Source organism: Onychostoma macrolepis, chromosome 08, assembly GCF_012432095.1.
Source record: "Onychostoma macrolepis isolate SWU-2019 chromosome 08, ASM1243209v1, whole genome shotgun sequence".
NCBI classification, from domain to species: domain Eukaryota; kingdom Metazoa; phylum Chordata; class Actinopteri; order Cypriniformes; family Cyprinidae; genus Onychostoma; species Onychostoma macrolepis.
The window spans coordinates 13871264-13896940 of NC_081162.1; the positions used below are offsets into that span (position 1 = coordinate 13871264).

General features: G+C 36.7%; 1 protein-coding gene and 1 long non-coding RNA gene across 6 annotated transcripts in view; both read right to left on the bottom strand.

The window, feature by feature from the left end:
- kcnd3 (potassium voltage-gated channel, Shal-related subfamily, member 3) overlaps positions 1-25677 on the bottom strand; it is a 106958-nt gene that overhangs the window by 24584 nt on the left and 56697 nt on the right. The window lies entirely within an intron of this gene.
- LOC131546223 (uncharacterized) lies at positions 6073-8615 on the bottom strand. The gene is made up of 3 exons (XR_009272628.1): positions 7760-8615; positions 6573-6661; positions 6073-6410 (listed from the first exon to the last, which is right to left on the bottom strand). It is a non-coding gene; the product is annotated as an uncharacterized LOC131546223 (long non-coding RNA).

Here is a 25677-nt window from a genome sequence, read left to right on the forward strand (position 1 = left end):
TACACATTCACATAAAAGCCCTGCAGTCTGACAGCTGAACAGGTTAATCGCTGTAGGCCGATGAGGGATGATTCAAATAACTCTTTGTCAACACTAGGACAAAGAAAGGGCTTATTCACGAATCTGTGTCGAAGCTAATATTTGTCTTATTTTTGGAGGCTCATTTGACACTTTCTCAAACTCATTTCAAGAGTCGATTAGAGTGTCATTCAAAGAGGACTGGATCGTGCCCACGTGGGAATATTTCTGAGCGAGAGATCTCACAGTGTGTTATATAATCTAAACTAATTTACACTTTACACATGCAGTATAGAAGAACACACAATACAATCTGGGACACAGAGATACACACAAAAAAGACACAACTAAACACCCAGCAGGACAGAGGGCTTAACAGCGCTGACTACAGAAACTACAGGCCAAATAAAAGCTCCCTCTGGACTGAGTTAAGGATTATGGTTTACTTCTAAATGGCCCTGTGTATTCATGAGTAAATTCTGTATTCTCATTCTGCTTTGATCTGTGAAGACAAATGTGTGTGTGTCTGTGTGCCTAGCACTTTTCCAAATTATCAGGAATTGTATTTTGGACCTGAACAACCTGGAGCGAATCACTGTTCGAGAGAAGAATCACACCTGAATGGTGTGTTTACCCCAAAAGACAAAAGCTGTAATTGCTTGAAATGGTGTTTGTATGAAATATTCAAAAGCTGGGATTGGATACGTTACCACAGACAGCAAAATTCAGTTTTTATTTCAGTAGCATATTTTCTAACATAAATAAATGTCATATTAAAGTAGTTAATTTTGAATTTCATTGCTCAGAAATAATATCACAGAGAACTGCATTTCAAAGAGGCATTTGTAATTCAGCTAAATGAGAAAATTGGTTAAGGGTTTCAATGCTTTCGCAAGCTATTGTGTATGTGTGTATATGCTCAAAGCAAATGCGCTTTCATGTGAAAAATAGACGTGCAGGCTCTCGTGGCTGATGCGCTTGTGTACGCTGTTCCTTCCATGTCTAGCTTAATACATACGCACAAACGCTTCAAGTATTTGAGGTTTCTGATTAGGCCGTTGCAAGAGATTTAATGGTGTTTGTAATTAAGGCTTTGACCTTTATTCATTCAGCTGAATCTTAAATAGATAAATTAGATGATAAGATCCTCAGCCATTTATTGATTGTAATCAAAATGCAGCGTGCAGAATACTTGCTCACGCACATAGAAAAACTCTTTTTAAAACTCTCACATGTAATCTTTTTCCCTGCTTTCTCTACGTTCCTCTCTGATCCTGAAGTGTATCAGCCTACTGAGGTTTGTACCATATCTGCATATCTGCTTATCTATTTATTACACACCTTCCTATCTGCTTTGGATCTGACTGAAAGTGGAATATTAATGGAAGAGTGAAAACAAAAGAGAGAAACAAATGAGTGTTGGTTGTTTTGACTGTCAGAGCAAAGATATCCACACGCTACACTGAGCTAGATGTTTGTTCAGAGATTTCACTGAAGTTTTCTTTCATTTATAGAGCTAATAAGGAGCTCTGCTCTTCTTGACATCAGGGGACTGATTCAAACCCAACTCTGGATCACAGAGAAGTAGCTCACATTACAGCTTATTGTGTCTGTATAAAGACAATAATGGGGTTTGGTCCAGACTCCAGCTGGTAGATGCCATAACTACACCATTATGGGGGCACAAAGGTAACGGTGTACACTGATGGAATATTTTATTTATTTATATATGTTCCATATATAAAAACACAAATTTAAGGGGCACAATTTTACAATTCATCTTAACCTACTTTAAGTATTATTCATTCCGTCATTTTTCACCATGTCATGTATCACTGCAATCTCTAGAAGTAATCTATAACAACTTCAACTAAAATGAATGTTTCATCATGTTTCATTTATTTGACAAATAATTTTGTATTGTAGTGTCAGGGGCATCATGCACTCATTCTTTTTGAGGGGGCACGAGTGAAGGGTTATACCACTGTATAACTGATATAGGCTTATGTCCCTACTGAAAAAATAAAATTAAATAAAACCATCACAGAAAATTTTAATGGTTTCCACTACAAACACCATTACAAACATTACAAACCATCAGCTTTTAACCATTAAACAATGGTTTTATGTAGTGTGTTTTGGGACATATTCCATTAGGATTTATTGGTTTTAACAAGCCACCAACAGAAGGCAACCAATTACCAGTAGAGACCCGCAGGGTCCATTACAGTTTCCATTAAAGCCAATACAAGTCCCATTATAACCAGTAAAACCATTACTAATTTTGTAATGGTGTCTATTGTTTTGTTTGTTTTTTTTCAGCAGGGGTTTTATTATTATTATTTATTTTTTTAGTCGATATACCCCAAAAATATATCATGAAATATCTCGATTCTCAAATATGTGTAAGTAAATGAATTTTGCACCTTTATAGATTATGTTAGTTGATCTATTATGGGCGATGGGCAAAGTAGCCAAATACTGTAATCTATTCACTACGCATACAAGCCCGTCTTTTTACTTACAAGTACCAGGTATGGGTGTGTCATACCATAAAATACTCTTAATACGACTGAATTTGTATTTAACGTGAATTTAATAAAAACATTGTAAGCTACTAATTAGCCTATAACAGTTTCATTGAACAAAAAGAGAGCAAAGAACATTTAACGTGACATTATCAAAGAACATTTTCACTTCAGTCCAGCGAGTTCAAGCACTCTCAAAAACTGCCATAATAATCTCTAAAGCTGTTTACACTGTGAAATTAATATCTTACTAACCTTCTTCACTTTGTTGTTTCTGATGAGAGAATTAGTCAGAGAATTCAGTCAGCGAGCGCGCGCGGTGACGAAACAGCGTGTTTTAGAGATGACTCTTCTGATTGGTCATTGCATTCATAAGCTCAACAGAATCGTATGTGATTGGTTATAATGCGCAGTGCTTTAAAAACGTGTGTCTCTGGCTCTGTGCCAGCCAGCGAACGCAGATTTGAATTTAGCAGCTGGTGATGTTTTTCTTTTTTTTATATACACTGTAAAAAATTTCAGACCTCCCCAACTCAAAATCATTACATCTAAATTTTTCCATTGGCCCAATTGAATTTCTGCGAATTAAATTTTTTCAATTGTGGCAACAGTCTGTCAACATTGGCTCAATGAGAAATAATATGTTGAGCCAATTGAAAAAAAACATTACATCTACCAAAGCATGTTATTGGCCCAATTAAATATTTTAAATAGTAGTAGCATGCATTTTTTGTTTTACCTAATCTAAAAATGTATATTGGCAAATTTATATAGCTAAAGCAACCTTACTGAATTGTTTATTCTCCGTTGTCCCAAAAGAAAATGATAAAAAACAAAAACATGAAATGATGATACACTGAACACTGACACATTTTAATAAAATCTACAACAATATTGTAAAGATACTTTACAATGATAAATACATTGAAATTTTCTATACAGTAAACCTTACAAAATCATGCATTTTAATTCTCATAAGATACACAAAGCTGATGAATTGCACTTTAAACATTAATACATTCACAAACATGTAAAAATATCAAAAACACCATATACAGGGCTCCAAACTGCGATAATATTAATTTGCGAGTGAAGTTTTTGCTGAGGTCGCCAATGGCGACTGTGTTATGACTTGATTTTTTTTCCTGATTGTTTTGCGATCACATATTTCATGTCTACGTATTAAACTGAGACGATGCGCATCAAAGTTTTAATGGAAAAAAAGTCCTGATCTCTGCCGAAATGCCTGCTAAACGCAGCACTTTAAAGCAGAGACCTGCAAAGTGAAAGTGCAGAAAAGCAGTGTCTATTTCATGCACAACTTGAACAAACTTCAACAGGTAAAGCTGTCAGCTGTGTGGATATTGGCAATATTGTTAACAATTCTCGTTTATAATTATTACTAATATGGCTTCTTGTTATCAAGATCTTTAGTCTATATATGCTGAGTTCTGTAAATGCGTGAACTTCATATTATCCTGATTGCAGCGCACTTGCCGTCCAGTAATCATAATAAGCTTTGTGCTTTGTTACTTTTTAATAAACAAAGTATCAGCTTTAACATTCTGCCAAATTCATAACAAAATTCATAAAATAAATACGGTTTTGGCGCTCTTTAATGCGGCAGACGCAAACGCTTTAGCGCCTCAGTTCAAGCGGCAAGTGAACCCATTATATCTTTCTCTATCATGGTATGAAATTAATGTGAATTAATATCAAAAGGTAGGCTATTTTATAAGAGAGCCTACACTTATTGAAATGTCTCATGTAATCGCTCATTCTGTGTCAAACTGGAAAGCTTGTAAACAATGCCATGTAACAATACCTAACCACTATCCATACGCTCATCAGTCAGCTAGAAAAATAACTGTGTGATAGATTTGACAACATTTCTATAGGATGCATTGAGGAGGAGCCCAAACTAACACTGTAAAAAGCGATCAGTTGACTTTTCTTTAAAAAATTGAGGAAACCCAGGGCTCGCAAAATCGCGGGGCTATTGCGTTTTCCAGTTGGGCTACCAAAATGTATCACTGCCCTGCCCAACAGGCTAACTTAAATACTGTGGGTCCTTAAAAACCTCTTAATTTACTTATTTAAAACTTTTTATGGCCGTAAATTTTATACATGTTAAATGGTATAAGAAAAGTCTTAATTATAATTTCAAGAGGTCTTACAGTTGGGGGTGGAAAGACAAGATCCGTGATACAACTGGATTAAACTTCAAAAGGCAATGATGTCATTGAATAAATTGAGTTTGGTATAGGGAATATTAACAAGTCCCGCCCATTTGGAGCTGGCTCCAACCTCCGTTTATACCTATCTCGGAGAAGCCCCTATATTTGCTCCTAAAGCGCCAACTTAATGCATAATTAAAGAAATACATTAAGTGAACTTGACAATTCTGAGTTACACTGACAAATAACAGTTTGAAAATGTGTTGTTCACTTTTTATTTTAAGTTGGACCAACTTAAATTTATTAAATTGCAATTATTTAAAAGTTCTTATGGTCCATGATATTGGTACAGATTCTGTGTAATAAACAATTCTTTGTGACTGTATATTTCAAGTTGGAAAAGACGTTTAGTTCCCACTTTAAGTGAACCTTAGTTCCCAGGTCATCTACAAGATGGATTAAAATGCTGATAAAGTCAAGAAAAGAGTAGACAAAAACATGACTGTATGATTGAAATGTCAAAATGTTAAAAAAACAAATAAATAAAACGCATTTATTCTGTGGCACCTAAAAAAATAATTTGGCGCCTATGTTTTTTCTTATAGGAGTCAATGGCTCCTTACTCGATTTTTTTGTCTGGAGCCCTGCATAAGATGTAATAATTTATCTGAGGTTACTTCAACCAGTGTTTAGTGTCACCTGAATATTACCATTCTCACAAAAGGTACTCTGAGCTCATGAAACTTACACTTTAAACGTTTGCCAAAAAAAAATAATAATAATAATAATAATTCTCATAAGAGGTACAACTGGATACTAACTTGAAGGGTTAGTTCACCTAAAATATGAAAATTCTGTCATTAATTACCCTCATGCCATTCCACATCTGTAAGACCTTTGTTCATCTTCAGAACACAAATTAATATATTTTTGATGAGATCTGAGAGCTTTCCATCCCTCCATAGATAGCTACGCAGCTTACACATTCAAGGTCCAGAACAGTGAAGACATCATTAGAGTAATCAACGTGACTCCAGTGGTTTAAACCTCAATTTTAGAAAGCAACGCGAGTGCTTTGTTTGCGCAAAAATAAATAAAAAAATAACCACCTTATTTACTAAAACATTGATCTGCAATCCAATAGGGGAAGCACCACCACACTTTGGATATTATTTTGTAAATAAAGTAGTCAATTATAATTTTTTCTTTCTTTCTGCAAACAAAACTCTTGCATTGCTTCATAAAATTTAGGTTAAACCACTGGACTCACACTGAATACTTTATTGATGTCTTTCCTACTGTTCTGAAACTTGAATGTGTAAGTTGCATAGCTTCCTATGGAGGGTCAGAGAGCTCTCGGATTTATCAAAAATATCTTAATATGTGTTCTGAAGATGACTGAAGGTTTACGGGTTTGAGTACAACATGAGGGTAAGTAATTAATGACAATTTCCAGTTTTGGGTGAACTAACCTTTTACTGTAAATCCTTGTTGTACTCCATGTTGAGTGCATACAATAATCCAAAGAGTACAATAAATGCATTTAAGAAGTCTCCTAAGTTGTCAAGCACCACCTCCTCTTCCAGGACAACGGAGACATTTAGCACACTTGACAGGGCTCTTGAAGTGCAACTGCTGCTGCTTACTATTCCAATTTTCATTGCAGTTGTGTGGTTCTCCAGTGACTCTGTAAAAAATATAAAATAGCAATGTCAATATAAGTCAACATATAACTTCAATAACTTATGCAGCCTGCATTACACAGAGCCATGTCACAAGAGCTCTAAGAGCTCATAGTATTACTAATATGGAATTAACATATTCAGTAAGAACTGAGTTAAATACTCACTGTGAAATTCATAGTGGTTCCTTTATAATACTTCTGACGTTTGACTAAATGGTGCCTCGTAAGTTCAGACCTAGCAATGGTGGGTTACACTGAGGGGAACAAAAAAAAAAAAAATGGTTAAAGCAGAAATGTTTTCCTTGGGTCTCATACATTTAATATAATAATCATAAAGTGAAATAAAAATAATTTAGCTCAATAAATAGTAACTTTAGGTAACCGAGAGATAGGGGTGTGCGATATTGACAAAAATTATATCTCAATATTTTCTGGGATTTTATCGATAACAACAATTAGACAGACAATATTGTGTGTTTTTGTGCTTACATATTAAGGACTACCGTAGACTCCTAAAGTTTTGATATTCTGCATATTATGTGTGGTGGCCAGTTCACAGCAGTCATAGAAATTAATCTTTAACAATACGTTTAAATTGAGTTTTACCTTTTATGGGCATTTTTCTAAAAATGTGCATCATGGTTTGAGTCAAATTCTTACATTAGTAGTCAATTAGAATAAGACATTTACAAACTGTTTATCAACCATTTAAGCTACAGTTACAACTGCATAAATAATGTTCTGATATTTTAAACATGAATACTGATATTTGGAATTATTAAAAAATGAAGATACTTTAAATGTGAAATTAAAGCCGCAAGTCACTGTTAATTATCGAGTCATTGCGATTGAACCGAATCATTTAAACGGTTAATTAATTCAGGAAGGAAACAACGACATGTAGCTCAAACATGAGACGCAAATTGTAATTATTTTTGTTGGTGAAATAGAGCAAAAACAGGCCATATTGTGTCTAAAACGTAAATCCCTTAATATTACCATCTTGTTTATTGAACTATTGTTTAAAATCAATATCACATTTGTAATCATGTTGCTTTGTGGCAGAAAAAACGTCACTCTTCGTGTGATATTAATTAACCATTTGAAATTATGTAAATATATACATTTTCTGCCCCCACATCTTGAATTTTGTGATCATTCTAAATGCATTTTAATAGATTGAATCATGCAGTGAAAGCACGCACTCTAATGCGCACGCGCACTAGTCTAACCTTCATCACGTAATGTATGCGTACAGTCTGTAGGTGTGTTTTGTTTGGTTTTTGCGATATAACGCTAATCATAATGTCAAACCCTAACATGTCTTAATAAAGACAAAGTTCAGTACTCACCAAAACTTTAATGATGGAAAATCCGTCTGGAATTGATGTTTGTCGTTCCTCAGCATCGGCTCCGCTCTCTCGCGCACAGGAATTTAAATCTGCCAACGGTTTCTCTCAGGCGCATGCGTACACGCGTTTTTTGCTGTAAGGCTTGTTGGGCCAACACAGATTTTTCACTTCTTTTTTGATAGATTGGCTGAGCACAATTTAATATGTTCGGTGAATATATATTTTTAATTTTAACTTCAGACCTTCAGCTAAAATTAGTACAATGTATTTTTTTGTTTGGGGGTAATTTTGGGCAATTTGTTGAGTCAATGTTTATTTGTTTCCTCAATTTTTCAAAATGTAATTTTTTTTACAGTGTATAGTTTACCGGACAAACTGCGCATTTCACGCAAAATTGTTTGTTGTGATATGATTCAAAATTTAGGGGGGCCAAACTTGTTGACAGGGGGGCACTGCCCCCCCCCTAGAACCGCCCCTGGTCATCAGGACTGTCATTTCCAGGATGAATAGTCAAATAGCATTTATGGCTCAGGTAAAAAACATCTTCACCTCCCACCTGTACTCTAAAAAAAAGTTAGCAGAGTTATCTCCATATTTCCTGCTGAGTAACAGCCAAGGACAGCTCCCTCCAGCTATTATAGACCTCCTTGGTCTCCCTGTGTGTATTACAGTGTTTAAGATGCCGGAATCAGCATTTAAACACCCAGGTGAAGGAGAGTGTCTTTATAATGAAGCTACAGCAGCCACATTATTCATGATTTTGAACTGAAACCAATGCAAAAAGGACAGATTTAGAACAAACGAGTGAGTGAGAGAGAGTGCAAAAACATATAATGCTGAACACTTGAACTTACACAAGCTGTTCATATCTATAGATTCGTTCCTTGCCCTGGAAACAGTCAGTCCATGAAGCTGCATAGCATATTAAAGGAGAAACCAGAGGAACAAATCTGATGCCAAACTCTCTTGTTTTAGAGTCTCACAAGTCTCCAAGCTTTACAAAACCTCCCAGGATCTGTTGCAGCTGTCATAAAGGACAGAATTTGAACGTCACATGGCGTTAGCATCTCTTCAACGCACGCAGTCACATGCAGTTTCTGTCATGCTTGACGACCGCTTGATTCGACTGCTTTTAATGCCGCTGCGACTCCATTGGTGTGGTAATGAGGAGAGGGATGTCGTTAGCATGGAGAGCGTGTCATTAGCCTTTTAGCGCTGCAGGCCACAGACTCACAGTTATCGAGCAGTACGTTACAGCCTGACTGCTGTTACACAACACGCAAACTCCCAAACTCTCATCCCACTCACATCTCAAGCTCTGTCCCATCCTCCTCAATCCTTTCTTTCCCTCTTCCCACCCCCTCACGCTTTCAGATCCGCCTCCCACGGTGAGTCGGTGTGACCCGCTTGGAGCCACGATTCCCTCTGAAATTCACGAGCCCCAGTGATGTCTGAAACAACAATTCGATGGCAGATTAGCTCAGTTCATTCACCAGCAAATCTGCTGTATGAGCACAGAAGGATTCCACTGAATAAACTGAATTCATACCAATCGCCTCTACGTAAACAACCTCCGCTTTTGTGAGGAATTGGACCAGCTGTGGGGCTTCACATGCATTATTGAGCTTTTGAGCAAGAGTCTGTAGTAGGGTTGTTGTCACGATACCAATATTTCAGAAGTTGATACCAAAAACAGTGAAATGTCATGATTCTCTGTGTTTTCAGAGGCTGCTTTTATTGTCTTTAGGCCTAAATGTTGTGTTCTGGACTCATGCATGAGTGGTTTTCTCTTTTTCTCATCAATATTGTTCTTGATTAATGTAAACAACATAACGGGCAGTAGCAGGTCATTAAGCTGCATTAACACCACAAGGCTCGTTGCACAGATCCAATATTTTGACACGTACTGGATTTTTGTGTTTCGCTTGTTTGCATTCACTTCAGATACATTACTTGGCTGCTTGTAGGCAATTGAAAGCCTGTCAGACTGTCAAGGGTTTTCAAACTGGGGTCTAGAAACAAGGTACTTCAAAAAAAAAAAATATATATATATAAATAAATAGATATAGATATGTATATATCTGTCTGTGTGTGTGTGTATTTTATTATAGATATAAATTGTGTATTTAGTGAATTAAAAATTCTTCTCTTCAAAGCCAGCAAATTTATGGAAGCACGTTTCCACCACTGAATAAAAAATAAAAAAGGTTATTGTGACTTTTTATCTCACAATTCTGACTTTTTTCTCATAATTGCATGATACAAACTCGCAATTCTGATTTTTTTTCTCAGAATTACGAGTTTGTATCTCGCAATTCTGACTTTTTTTAGTTATAAAGTCAGAATTGTGAATAAACTCGCAATTCTGAGAACATATCAGTCTTTTTTTCCTCCTCAAAACTGGACTTTAACTCGCAATTGCGAGTTTATATCATGCAACTCTGACTTTATAACTCGCAATTGCGAGTTTATATCTCAAAATTCTGAGAAAAAAAGTCAGAATTGCGAGAAAAAAAGTTAGAATTGCGAGATATAAACTCGCAGTTGCAAGAAAAAAAGTCAGAATTGCGAGTTTATACCACGCAATTCTGAGAAAAAGGTCACAATTGCGAGTTTATATCTTGCAATTCTGAATTTATAACTTGCAATTGCGAGTTTATATCACGCAATTCTGACTTTATAACTCGCAATTGTGAGTTTATATCACGCAATTCTGAGAAAAAAAGTCCGAATTGTGAGATAAAAAGTTGCAATAACCTTTAATATTTTTTTATTCAGTGGCGGAAACGGGCTTCCAAATAAATTTAACATCAACATGTTGTCTTTATAATATTATGCTTAATACTTTCATATATAATAAGTACCTGCTTTTATATCTTAGGAAGGGGTCCCTTACAAGGGGACCATGTTTGTGGATCCTTGGCATCAGAAAGTTTATAAAATCCCTGCACAGATACGGAATTCTGTCAGTGCTCAGTATTAACTGAAAGTTTGGGCTCAGGCCTGACAGACTCATCATGTTGATACTCTGGCTAAAGGGATCTAAACTCACACACCAGAAATGTACACTTGCCACCTGCTCAGATCTAGTAAAGTGTCAGTTTCTGGGGTGATTGGCTTCATTTCAGACGTGCACACATATACACACTCTAACATTTGGCATAGATTCAGCCACAAACATTCCTAAAGGATTCATCAGCTCATCTGAATTCCACCGCCCGCTTAAGTTTTGAAGTTTGTAAGTAGGTTGCTGAAGAAACTAGGCCACTCCTCCTCCACCACCGCGCTCCAGACGCAATTTTTCTTCCTTCTCTGTCCTCAGTCGAGGAGACCTACCACCCCAGTTTTTATTCACCCCATTACACAAATACACACATAAACACTCTCAATCTACTCCAGATGTGACATCCTGGAAGATGGAAAACGTCTGCAATACAGGATGAGAAAAGAAAAGAAAAAAAACACCTGTACACAGCTTAATACACATTCCACATGAAAATTTGACCTGTTACTCAACCCTGTATCTTATTTATCAGTATTTTTCCTTATTTCCAAGTAAAAATATCTATTTATTTATTTTTCATATTATATTATATTGATTTTAATGTTTTTTTCTTCTTCTCATTTTAAGTCAAATCACATTTATTTATAAAGTGCGTTATACAATACGGATTAAGAAGCTTCACATAATAAACAAGAAAATAACAGTATTAATACTTAAATAAATACAATTTCAGCTGTAAAGCAGCTCTAAAAAGACAGTAGTGTCATTATTTAGCTCAATTTAGTTAGTGTTTATACACTCTTCCATTATTGCAAAGTTAATTAGTCATGAAGTAAACTCAGTTCAACTATAAAGCAGCTCTACGGAAGATAACATTGACATTTTTCAGCTCAAGTTAGTTCAGTGTTAATTAAGTTTATTTCAATAATAGTTTTTAAAAAAGCAAGTGGGTCATTCCGTGTCAACTCAACCAGAGGTCCCCAGCTCAAATTTTGGATTTTGTAAAAAACAAATGTTGGTAACACTTTATTTTAAGGTGTCCATAATACAGAGTAATTACCTAATTAAGTACTTAGTAGTAGCCATTGTACTTACATGAAACAAAATGTACTTACCATGTAACTAAGTTATGGAACAGCCTGTACTTACAGTTTGCAATTATGTACATGTAATAGGCAGCTACTGTTACACATATGTAACAGACCGAGTCTGTTACACAGCTACTTATGTAACCAAAAGATTGTTACATATGCGTTGCAGACTTTATACAATGTAATTATAAATGTAAGTACACAGACATAAGCTACTTAAAATAAAGTGTATCAAGAATGTACTTAAGTGTACTTCATGTGTATCTATACTATACACCTTATCCAGCTGGACCTTAGTTTGATTTAACTCACCAGTGCACAGCTTAAATACATGTAATACCTTTCTAATTACATTAAAATTACAGAATATTACACAGGCATAAGCCACTTAAAATAAAGTGTATCAAGATTGTACTTAAGTGTACTTCATGTGTATCTATAATGTATACCTTATCCAGCTGCACCATAGGTTGATTTAACCCACCAGTACACAGCTTAAATACATGTAATACCTTTCTAATTACATTAAAATAGGATAGGTGAGAAAGGGCTGGAGACCAAGTGCTGTCATCTTCTTCAAGACTGGATTAAAGCTCTTTCTCTCGGTAGTTGCGACTGGACTAAAGTCGGGAAAAAATAGTAGTGTGACATTGTCCTGCGTATATTTCACCGGATATGCCTGCTGAGCACCCTTCAGGATTGCTGATCAGTCATAACACCTTAGTACAAGATGAGAGTATGCGGCCGATCTGAGTTTTTCCTTCTGTCATACGGATGGGCCCGGTCAATCTCGATGTCACAGCCTTTCAGTGAAGGGATCCACTTGGAAAGATTAGCTCTGAGGAAGCCAGCTGCATCGGAGCCCTCCGCCCCCTCCGGTAACCCCACCAGTCGTACGTTATTTCTCCTGCTCCTATCTTCAATGTCCTTCATTTTTTTGGTGAGTTGCTGATTGATCTCCAGCTGATTTCTTAAGTTTGTGACTGTCCTCCTATCCTCATGTGCAGCTGCTTGAATGGAATCGACCCGGTCACATGTCTGTTTCGTTGCGATGGCTAGCTTTTCAACTTCTGCTTTTAGCTCTTTTACAGAATCGTTGGTCGCTTGTATATCCAAATGTAGATCACGGAGTGCTGGGGTCAGTACAGAGTCTATCACTTCTCTTACAATCGAAGCCACCACCAAATCGAGAGTACTTTGTTGCACTTTAAGCGCTAGCTTGATACCGTTAGTAGATCCTCTCTGGAGATGGTGAAATCTTTGAATTTTTTCTTTATTGGCGATTGTTCACTCTCTCTTTTCCGGCTGTCCTTGACTGCTGGGGTACTCATAGTGAGCTAAATAAAGAGTGGTTCAAAATTCACACCAGGAAAGTCCACTAGTTCACTTGCTTTGGTCTGGACCAAATATACAATGTTGATTTTTTTTTTTTCTTTTTTTTTTTTCGCTTTCACACTGCCCTTTTTGCCAGTGAACCATAAACTGTAAACAAAACCACACGTGTGCTTAAGGTCATCAACTCATTGGTTCATCTATTCAACCGTACCAGAATTTGACAGGTGTAAATACACCCAAAATTTGGTTGATTTGACACAGAATGACCAAAGCTTAATTCCACAATACGTAGCTCTACAGAAGGCAATAGTGTCGTTATTCAGCTCAAATCAGTTCAATGATGATTCAGTTCATTAAATGTCTCTACTGACAATTTTTATTATCCAGCTCCAGCTTTAAAGTTTTTTTCTCATCTAATTTAACATTTATCTTAAGCAAATCTCTGTACATTTGGTTATGCATGAAACAAGGAAAAAATAAGGATGTTTGATGTTATTTTAATAATAAAAAAAAACAACTGTAAAAAGAGATTTCTCTAAGTTTTATATAAAGGTTATTGAAGTATGTTTACAAGACAATAATAGCTATTTCAGTTTTTCTTCTTCAAAATTGAACATTTAATTGCATTGCTTGCTTTTTCTTTGTAACTTCTCTTGTGAAATTTACTAGCAATTTGTGACAATTGTTTCTTCTTTTACTGTATGCATGCCTGAAAATGGACATTTTCTCCTTGGTTTTGTCATCTTCTATCCCATTCCAGGTCTGAGGTTAAAACCTCACCTATATCATCAATACTCATCTCCAATGGTCAATCCAATCAAAGCTATCACACCCTCTCCTGACAGCAGCACCTGTGTCTTATCAAATGCAGTTGCGTCACAGTACCGATCGGCAGTATCATGACTAATTCATCCGTCTTCTTTCACTCAGCTAAATAATGCTGCCCTCTGAACCCGTGCCGTTTCTTTTTGGCGAGGGATCGGTTACACACGCAGGTCTCAGTTAACGCTGGAAAGGAAGCTAATATCCAAGGACACGCATTTTCAGGCCAGTCAGAATGGAGATGTGGGTTAACGCAGGAATCACCAGAGCGATGTGCAGCGCTAATTGATCTTTGACCCAGGCAGGAGCGCAGCATCACCCGGCCCTAAGCCAGTGATCGAATTTACTGATTGGCTTTTAATGAAACCACAGACAGTCATCGATCCTAATCAAAGCAGCTTCAGTTACCGCTACAGATATGCAGTGCACACCTGATGCTTCTCTTTGTTTCGCAGCAGATTTCAGCGCTCTTAAACTGGCATGTAATTGGTGATGACAGCCACCTGTCATCTGCCAGTGTCTTATCAGCGGTCAGTCAGATTGCACTTATTCACAGCAGGGTTGGCCATTTTACGACATTGAGCACCGTCATGCATATTTGAAAAACTGGCAGGCTCAATGGAACTAACACCGGGTCTCAATAACACAATCCAAAATCGGCCAGGCTCGCAGAATTAAACATGTCCAAGGCTGATGATGTCATGATGGAAGGTTTTAGCACCACAGCAGTCCTATTCCTGCGCCGAACAGCATTCAAAACGACCCGAGAACATGAAGAAACTAGATTTGTATTTCCTGAAGAAAATACTGTTTGCAAGGCTGAGACAGAACACAGACCAATTTAAATTTTGTACAGCACTTTGGCCAACAGCTGTTGTTTTTAAATGTGCTTTATAAATAAATATGACTGACTGACCAATGCTTGAGTCAGGAAGTATTTTCCATTCATTTTCTCCACAGGGGGTTTAAACAGATCTTTCAGTTCCAGAATTCTGAGCTGTGAACCAAACCAACCAGCTCTGGGATGAATCACAACATTGCAAACTTTGATTTGAAGCAAAAAAGTATTTAAAAATCGGAGAAAGGTGCAGTTCTGTGCGCTTAGTCTTTTTTTGAGGCAGTGAACTATGTATTCTATGGAGCATTGCGAAAGATGTAATCGAATCAAATGGTACACAACCAATGGTATAATACAAAACTATTGACCCCAAGCCATAGTATAAAATACAATATATCTGAAGCTTATTGCAAAATGTGTAAATATAAACAAGTAAATATGTTGTTTAAAAGAGTAGAGAAACTGACATGAATCACAATGATTTATGGGCAGGACGGTAGCTGCTAGCCTTTGGCGTGACTTATAATTTTAATTATTATCCGGAAATAGCTTTTATTATTTTTATTACTACTTTTCATATAGAATTAGCTTTCATTATGTTTATTTCTCATTTTAATGTTAGTGTAATTTTTAATGTTCTGTGCTGTTGTCATTTAAAATTTTTTTTTTTTTTAATATTACTATTTTAATTAAAATTTTAGCTTTTCTTCAGTTTTTTATTCTATTTCCAGTTAATAATTTTAGTGCTTCCACTTATTTCAATTAGCTGCCACGGCAACATTTATCATTTTTGTTCACATTGTTCATCTAATTTTTATTTTTTATTTTATTTCTTTGAAGCAAAGAAATACCGCTACAGATATTAAATTTGTTAATATCTGTAGCGGTATTAACAAAAATGTTTAAATATTTCTAGTTAATGATAATATTCCTGCTTCTGTAGAATGTACTTTACTATTGCTAAACCTTGGAGCTCATGGTAGATCTGTCTTGAAAGTTTTATTGTGGGCAAGTTTACATAATTTGAAAGTTTTCAAAAGAGTACTATTCATTTCTTTTTGCATCAGACTGTCTTAATGAGGAAAAACGTACTTGGAGCACCTTTAACTTCAAACCTCAAACCAGGATGTTTGAGGAATGGCCTTTTATGCGCTCCATAAAGGGAGTTTGGAGAGTAGAGGTGCCTTTGGTGGTGTACTGCAAGATACATATCCCACTTACATAGTGTCGCAGCCTCTCAATGTGGCATGATACATTTGGTGAATTTGAATATGCTAATTTTTAACAATGCAATTAGTTGCCAAGGTGACAGAATAAGACTGAAGGAAGACTGCTGTGTTATGCTCTCAGAAGCGGCAGTATATTAGAAACATTTGTCTCTTTCTTTGATCTTCTACCTCTGCTTGAGACATTAACCGTGAAGGAAACGGGCGCAGAGGAACGCTCTCCATCTCCCGTTTTCCTTAAAGACAATTTCTCTTGACATCTGGAATCATTACCATGACTCCAATACCCAGGGTCTCAAACACCAGGGCCAATCAATACGTCTCCATGGTGACTTAAACAGCAGGGACCTCAGCTGAAACCTGCTCATTCGTCTTATTACCCCGTCATCCGTAATCAGTGATGGCCTGTATCATTCACTCATTCTTACTTTGATGTGTCTGTGTCCACAGGCGTTCGTCTGCACGTGTATGTGGTGTGCGTTTAAAGTAGTCAAAGGTACAGCAGATGCCCCATTAATGGATTCTCATAGATCGGAACTGAAAACGTTCCAACTTCACCACAAGCTGGCACCTGATGTCCTTTATCTGTGTCTGTCTTTCTCCTCGTTCTTATCCAAATCTGTCTGTCTCCCTCTCTTTCAGCTCACCTCTAGTCAGCCTACTTCCTGGGTTTCCTTCGCTCGGGAAGAACTGTCTCCGTACGTGTGTGTTTTTTGTCTTTCTACTTCTATATTGACTACATTAAGCGGAAGGTGTTGATCTAGATGAATCATGGGGCTTCATGAAGTACTGTAACATTGAGGACACATAAAAAAGGACTGCGAAGGGTGTATACACCATTTGCGATGTACATCTTAGGATTTATTTAAAACAAACTCGACTTGAGAATGTCCATGCAGCCAACTTACTGGTGTCTGCATTTTAGAGACATGAATGCCTTAAAAATGCACTATTCAGTCAAGTGAAAGGCTGTTTGCTGCTATTGACAGTTTTATTGAACTGTGCAGTCAACAGCAATAATGGTGCAAAATGGCACTAAGTGAAAATTTAAGATTTGAATTTTTTTTCTTTTTCTTTCTTTCTTTCTTTCTAACCTTAAAGGGTTCATATGACGTTGCTAAAAAGAACATTATTTTGTGTATTTGGTGTAATGCAATGTGTTTATGTGGTTTAAGGTTAAAAAACATTATTTTACACATACTGTACATTATTGTTGCTCCTCTATGCTCCGCCTTTCTGAAAAGCGTCGATTTTTATAAAGCTCATCGTTCTGAGAAGCAAAATGTGCTCTGATTGGCCAGCTATCCAGTGCCTTGTGATTGGCCGAATACCTCAAGCGTGTGATGGAAATGTTACGCCCCTTACCGTATTGTGATGCTGTGTCCCCGCGTGATGAGACAAAAACAATAAAACCCATTATAAACAAGGCATTGTTGCATCCAGTTGGGAAATAATTATTGATTATAATGACCATACTGTCTTTTTACGCGTCGTGTTGCATCGTGCCACGTAAACATTACCATGTCTGCATTTGTGATCGGAGAAACGACAAACAACAAGAGCTACTCTACACAGCTCAAAACTCGCGTTTGAATAGCCAGTGGCAAATTCTTTAAATATGAAAACATACTTACAGGCTGTGAGTCAGAAGCGCCAGACTGTCCTTGCAAAGTTGGAATTGCTCCACTTTATAGAAACAGCCTTTGTGCAAGCCAGCATTGTAGGTTACTTTCCCAGGTTCAGGAAATAGTCTTCCGTAAAATGCGCTGCACACACTAATATTTGGGTTGAACTGTTCTGGAACAGTGTTGTAAATACAACTTAATCCCTGATTTCTAGTTGTGTCCTCTTTTGGAAGCCCAAACAAAGTAGTTTCGCATTCACAATGAAACAAATAGCATCTCCAGTACATGGCGCCGGCAGCAGCAACAATACTACAGCGAGAATAAACATCACACCCTCTTTCTTTGCGTATACATTTGGGCGGTGTTATGCAAATCTTCCCACACAGTGACGTAGACATGTGGGGACATGTTTAAATGAGCCGTTTTAGGGGGGTGTGGACGAGTCTTAACTTTTACAAAGAATATCTCTTTGGGTTTGAGACTTTAGTCTTTGCAACTTTAGGGATCTCATCTATGCACAAACAGCTTGTAACACTCCAAAGAGTAAGGAAAACTTGAAATCGCATCATATGACCCCTTTAAAAAAGACTATCTGATAATTTGCCAAAGTACTTATGCAACGAAGCCTGTTTCCAGCACTGAATAAAAAAGGTATTTCCTAGTTTTTATCTTGCAATTCTGACTTTTTTCCCCTCATAAATGTGCGATCTCGCAATTGCGAATTATAAATTTAGAATTGCAAGGTATAAACGGGCAGTTCTGACTTTTTTAGAATTGCATGATTTAAACTCACAGTTGTGAGTTATAAAGTTGGTGTTGTGTGATATGAACTTGCAATTCTGAGAAATAAAGTTGTCAGAATTGCGAGATATAAACTTCAAGTCAGAATTGCCAGACATAAACTCACGACATATTTCTCAGAATTTCGAGTTTATATCTCGTAATTGTGACTTTATAACACACAATTGTGAGTTATTAAGTCAGAATTGTGAGATATAAACTCACAATTTTGAGAACATAGCAGTCTTTTTCCACCCTCAGAACTGGACTTTATAATTCTCAATTGCATTTGTGAGAAAAAAATGTTTTATGAGTTTTATCTCAAAATTTTTTTTTTTATATCATGCAATTCTGAGAAAAAAAAGGTCAGAATCTCAATTCTGAGAAAAAAAAGTCAGAATTCAACAAGAACTTGCAATTGAGAGAAAAAAGTCAGAACTGTGAGATAAAAAGTTGCAAGTACCTTTTTTGTATTTTTTTTTTAATTCAGTGGTGGAAATGGGCTTCCATACTTATGTCAATCCAAAAAAAAAACTAAACAAAAAAAACAGCCCCTAATAAAAGTATCTAATAATAAAAATGCATATTATCTAATAATAGTGTATATGGTCAACTTCACAGTCAAGTGGTCCAAAATAGTTGACATCTTCATGATGTTTGACGGTGAAGTGACAATGGGAACCACTTAAACCCTGGTTTCTCACACTAATCACCAATAACAACATGTTTCATGTATGAGACCCTGCGAGTCTGTGATGAAGGAAGAGAAAATCTGTCTCTGTTCACCCTATTAAAGATCATTCACAATGTTATTTTTTCTGTTTCAATTCCTCTACCAGGCTTGTGTGTGACTGAAAGCTAATCAATGGGACAAGGAGTCTCTTGAACACACAAACACCTCCACTTTTTCCCCTCTCTGCCCTCTGTTCATTGATGTACCCGTCTGTGATCTTGACTGATAGAGAGAGACAGGAAGAAAGAAAGAGAAAGAGGGAGCATGAATGTGGCTTTTAATAATGCAACAAAGAGCAGCCACACCTGTGGCATAGAGGCCACAGCAGGATCAGAGACCGGCGAGGAGCCACTCTCCTGTGTGTTAAAAAAAAATCTCCTCCCTCATAAAACTGACCTTCAGAAGCCCAGCAGAACACAGAACTGAGATGTCAAATGCAAACACAGTTCGCTGATGCTTCAACCCGAATTCCAGAAATGTTGGGACGTTTTTTAAATTTGAAAAAATGAAAACTAAAAGACTTTCAAATCACATTTCAATATTTTGAATTCAATATTTTATTCACAATAGAACATACAGAACATAACCAACCTGGTCTCATAAAAATACGTTCCTCTGCGCACTTTTTGTGCTACACCGTTTTACGTACCTTGCTGCACGTTTCGCTGCAGTTTCAAATAGAAATGTCCACTGAGTGGCGCTAAAACACAGGTTCAATATGTGAACCCTGGCACGTTTTTATTACGTAGATATTGGTACGTATTGCTGTTTTTTTATTACGTTGCTTCAGATACGTATTGCGGCGGTTCAGAATTCAAATATCCGGGGACTGTCGCTAAAGGTTAATGCTCTATCGTGTTGGAAATATGCCCTACACCAAATCCAACCCTAAACCTACCCGATAGTGTTAACAAATGCAAAACTGACATAAAAACGTATTAGCTGATGCAACTGTGCCATTTGAACTTCCTTTTACGCAGATTTTAACTGCTTTGTTGAACCGTAGTTACACGGGATTCGAACCGGTGCTTCTCGTCTCCTAAGTCCATCTCCGTACTCCATGAGCTACCGAACAAACTTGTCACCTATGAAAACCCATAGATATGAAGCTGGATGTGTGCGATGCTAACGTTCAAATACATCAGTTTTCAAATCTCCCAGCATATTAATATTGTTTTGAAGTCATAGCATGATATTCTTCAAGTAATTGTGCGAAAATTGCGCTTTATTAATCGCAACTCTGTAAATTTGTGTGAAAATGTTCATTTATTTTGGAAACTGCAGTGATATGTACTTATTGGTATGTATTTCATGTCACGCTAAAAAGTGCACCCAGGTACGTAAATGCCATGAGACCAGGTAGAACATAACAAATATTTAAACGGAGAAATTTTACACTTTTTATCCACTGAATGAGCTCATTTCAAATTTGATGCCTGCTACATGTCTCAAAAAAGTTGGCATGCGGGCAACAAAGGGCTGAAAAAGCAAGAAATTTTGAAAAGATTCAGCTGGGAGAACATCTAGCAACTAATTAAGTTAATTGACATCAGGTCTGTAACATGATTAGCTATTAAAGGGATGTCTTAGAGATGCAGAGTATCTCAGAAGTAAAGATGGGCAGAGGCTCTCCAATCGGTGAAAGAGTGCGTAAAAAGATTGTGGAATACTTTAAAAGCAATGTTCCTCAATGTCAAATTGCAACGGCTTTGCAAATCTCATCATCTACAGTGCATAACATCATCAAAAGATTCATAGAAACTGGAGAAATCTCTGTGTGTAAGGGACAAGGCTGAAGACCTTTGTTGGATGCCTGTGGTCTTTGGGCCCTCACACTGCATCGGCATGATTCTGCCATTGACATTACTAAATGGGCCCAGGAATACTTCCAGAAACCACTGTCGGTAAACACAATCCGCCTTGCCATCTGCAGATGCCAACTAAAGCTCTATCAGGCAAAAAGGAAGCCATATGTGAACATGGTCCAGAAGCGCCGTTGTGTCCTGTGGGCCAAGGCTCATTTAAAGGGGTCATATAATGCCCATTTTCCACAAGTTGATATTATTCTTTAGGATCTTAATGAAAAGTCTGTAACATAGTCTGGTTAAAATTTTTCATTGGTAGTGTAAAAAACACCTTTTATACCCTGTCAAAAACAGCTCTTGTCAGAGCAAGCCGTATTGTGTCATTCTCCTTTAAATGTGAATGAGCTCTTCTGACCCCGCCCCTCTCTTCCAAGCCACTCTCTGAGGGACTGTTTACTTTAGCCACATTCATCGTGAAACTTGCTAATTAGCACATTATTAGGAAAGGCGATTTGTAAAGATTCATTTAAAAAACCTTATACTCACTTTGTCTGTAGCTGAAGCTGGATCACGAATGATTCGCGCAAACATAGACGCATTTAGGTAGATCGAGGGGCGCATTCCCTTCAGAACAAAACCTAATCCTCTTCAGCTGCTCAGATGACGGGAGTTAATGACAACTGCTATGTTCATTATTACATCCAACAACAAAACACCTCAATCGCTTAGGAGTCATTCTTGTCTACATCTGATCCGGTGGTGAAACAACTTATGACAGCTCACTCAGGGCGGGTCTGAGGTAAGACACCAGTGCAGAATGTGCTGAAACGCTACTGTCAATCAAACTATCGTGGGAGCGGCCTTTGTCCGTGTGACGTCACACAGAGATCAGCTCGATTTAAGAAAGGGGTAATGATTTTAGTATATAAAAAAAAAAAAACATTGAATGGATTTTTATCATTATAGGGTGGTTGTGTACATTTCAGTTCAAACAACTTGTAAAAGTGCATGTAGTGCATTATATGACCCCTTTAAAATGGACTGTTTCAAAGTGGAAAAGTGTTCTATGGTCAGACATTCTTGTTGGAAATCACGGACGCCATGTCCTCCGGGCTAAAGAGGATGGAGACCTCCCAGTGTGTTATCAGCGTTCAGTTCAAAAGCTAGCATCTCTGATGGTATGGGGTGCATAAGTGCATACGGTATGGGCAGCTTGCATGTTTTGGAAGGCACTATGAATGCTGAAAGGTATTTAGAGGTGGAGCAACATATGCTGCCCTCCAGACGACGTCTATTTCAGGGAAGGCCTTGTGTATTTCAGCAGGACAATGGAAAACCACATACTGCAGCTATTACAACAGCATGGCTTTGTAGTAGAAGAGTCCAGGTGCTGAATTGGCCTGCCTGCAGTCCAGATCTTTCACCTATAGGGAACGTTTGGTGCATCATTAAACGAAAAATACGTTAAAGACGACCATGAACTCTTCAGCAGCTGGAAACCTATATCAGGCAAGAATGGGACCAAATTCCAACACCAAAACTCCAGAAACTCATAACCTCGATGCCCAGACATCTTCAAACTGTTTTGAAAAGAAGAGGAGATGCTACACCATGGTAAACATGCCCCTGTCCCAACTATTTTGAGACTTGTTTTAGGCATCAAATTTGATATGAGCTCATTTTGTGCATGAAATTGTAAAATGTCTCAGTTTAAACATTTGTTATGTTATCTATGTTCTATTGTGAATAAAATATTGGCTCATGTGATTTGAAAGTCTTTTCGTTTTCATTTTATTCAAATTTAAAAACGTCTCAACGTTTCCGCAATTCGGGTTGTATTTGTGAATACAATCATAAGTAACACATTACAGTAAAGTCCCATTCATTAACATTACTGATAGTGTATACAAGATTATGCATGAAATTCTTTACATTGTCTACCTCTGGTATTTCAACATTGCAAAAATCCTGAGGAAAGCTGTTTGAAATGGTCATTATTTGTGCAGTTTGTTTGATGACACTAGTGCTTTAGAAATTATAGTACACATATAACTGACAAGAACTGTTGATTCTGTTGACTGGGTGGGATGTGACCCAGACAGATTTGTGTTTTAAGTTAAGTGTAATATGAACATATGAAAAATGTCTAGTGCCATTAGCATTCCATCAGTCCTCTATCATTGACTACAGCTCTTCACACTGTACTAGTTCAGCAGTTGATCTCATCTGCAGTGTTCTAGTAAGACAATGTGAGTGCCGAAGAAAAAAATTGACACAAATGCATTTGTTGTTACAGTATCTCACAGAAGTGAGTACACCCCTCACATTTTTGTAAATATTTTATTATATCTTTTCATGTGACAACACTGAAGAAATGACACTTTGCTACAATGTAAAGTAGTGAGTGTACAGCTTGTATAACAGTGTAAATTTGCTGTCCCCTCAAAATAACTCAACAGCCATTAATGTCTAAACCACTGGCCACAAAAGTGAGTACACCCTTAAGTGAAAATGTCAGCAAATTTACACTGTTATACAAGCTGTACACTCACTACTTTACATTGTAGCAAAGTGTCATTTCTTCAGTGTTGTCACATGAAAAGATATAATAAAATATTTACAAAAATGTGAGGGGTGTACTCACTTCTGTGAGATACTTTATATCATGGTAGGGACTTTCATTGATGTTTTTTTTCTTTTCATATTTTCATTTATTTTATTTTTTTTGCTCTACGGAAACATTATTATTATTATTTTTATTTTATTTTAATTAAGCCATAATTTAGTCTCTTTATTAAAGCCAACCAAAATTGCATTAGCAAACATTTTTGTTTTATAATGTGACATATTTCAGTGATATTTACCGAGAATTAATCTAGGACAGGACTTTATTTTGTCTTGTAAAGTCTCTATATTATGGTTATTGGAAGGGAGCAGTTGAGAAATATATGGTTTTGTGATTTTAGCCAAAAAGGAAACTTGTCTGAGAGGTTGAGCAAGTAATTACATTTTGATAAACTTTTTTTATTTTGAATAATGTACAATGGTGAGTTGTTTAAGACCAGTAATGTGTATAAGGAAAGTAAACACAATTTTATCAATGTAGATCATTTCACTGTAGATTATTTCAGACTATTATTATGGGGAAATCTGGTTCCCACAAAGACCACCAAACCTGACCCATAATGTAATAAACACACATTCTAATTACTGACAGACTGAGCCCTTAACAAACTATAAACTATATAGATGGAAAACACAAAAATACACTCAACCTGACTGTAGACAGGTATTGAGAGACAGCTCTGTAATTAAACAGCAACCTGCTGTCAAAACATTTCAGCATCACGACTTGAAACCCAAGAGACTGCATGTGTGAGTGTGTTTGTCTTGTCTCTGTGCCTGTCCTGGTGTGGTGCATTCAGACAGGTGTCAGTGTGTCTTTCTCGCTTTCTTTCTGTCTGGATATTGACCGTCTATGGAAAGTGCAGTGAGCAGTAAATAATTTAGCCACTGTCTTCTCTGAGAATCAGGGTGTAAGAACAGCAAACATCAAAAGATGAAAGTGAGACAGCAACTTTAAATCCGTTTTCTTTAGAAAAGTGCTATAGTTAACTCACTTTTTCTGGTATGTTGCTCACTAGCATCTAAATGAAACTCAAATTCCACTTGTAACTGTAAAAATATTTTTTGAAGTTGTAAATAATAATAATAATAAACAGATTATTGCAGTAAGTTTTACAATAAAATAGTATTTCAGTCTTTATACTTAAAATTTCAAATCTAATTCAGTGTGTAAAGTGTGTACTTCTTAGTAAAGAAGTAATATATTTTAAAATACATTTATGTCATGCTAAGTATGGTTCAAATTTATAAATATATTAACTGGCATATCGCTTGAGACTTACTGATTTAAAAATTAAACTTTATTTGGAATACTACTTGTGCACAATGCACATTTCTTAATATTAAGCTTAAAATGTGTTTTAATGTCAATATTCATGAGGATTGTATGTATTTGTAGTATACTTAGCATGAAATAAATGTATTTAACCCTTTAACGCGTACGATCACACCGGTGTGATTAGAACGTTCAGTGTGTCACGTCATCAACTGCTGAATTCAAATCTGCTTTCACGCGGAGCCAGATCGGACCATGGGACGCACTGAGCACTTGTCATATTATCACAAATATTCAGTGCTTTCAACCATATAATGCTTATTTTAGGTTTCAGACAGTTAAATACACATAAGTACTAGCAAAACCGTACATTTATAGTTTGTAAAATATGCACTGATGTCTATGGAAGCAGCAATAATGATCCTTACAAATAATCTGATGACATTTTATTTATATCATATACAGATTGTGTAGATAACTTTAAAGTTTACTCTGCTCTTCTCCCAGTTTACCAGAGACTTACTTTAACGTGTTTCGGGAGGAGAGGATGAATTTACGTGTTGTAAATCCCACAGCTCGGATTCAGCACGAACTGCAGCGCCCATCACCCGGTAAAGATCAACTAACACGGTCATTATAAAAGTCTTTAAAATACAAAATACATTTACTTTACATATTTCAGAATCGGAATATCAGATATTTCATAATATAGTGAGAATGTTTGTGAATATTAATAATAAAGGAAGGAAAAACGAAAT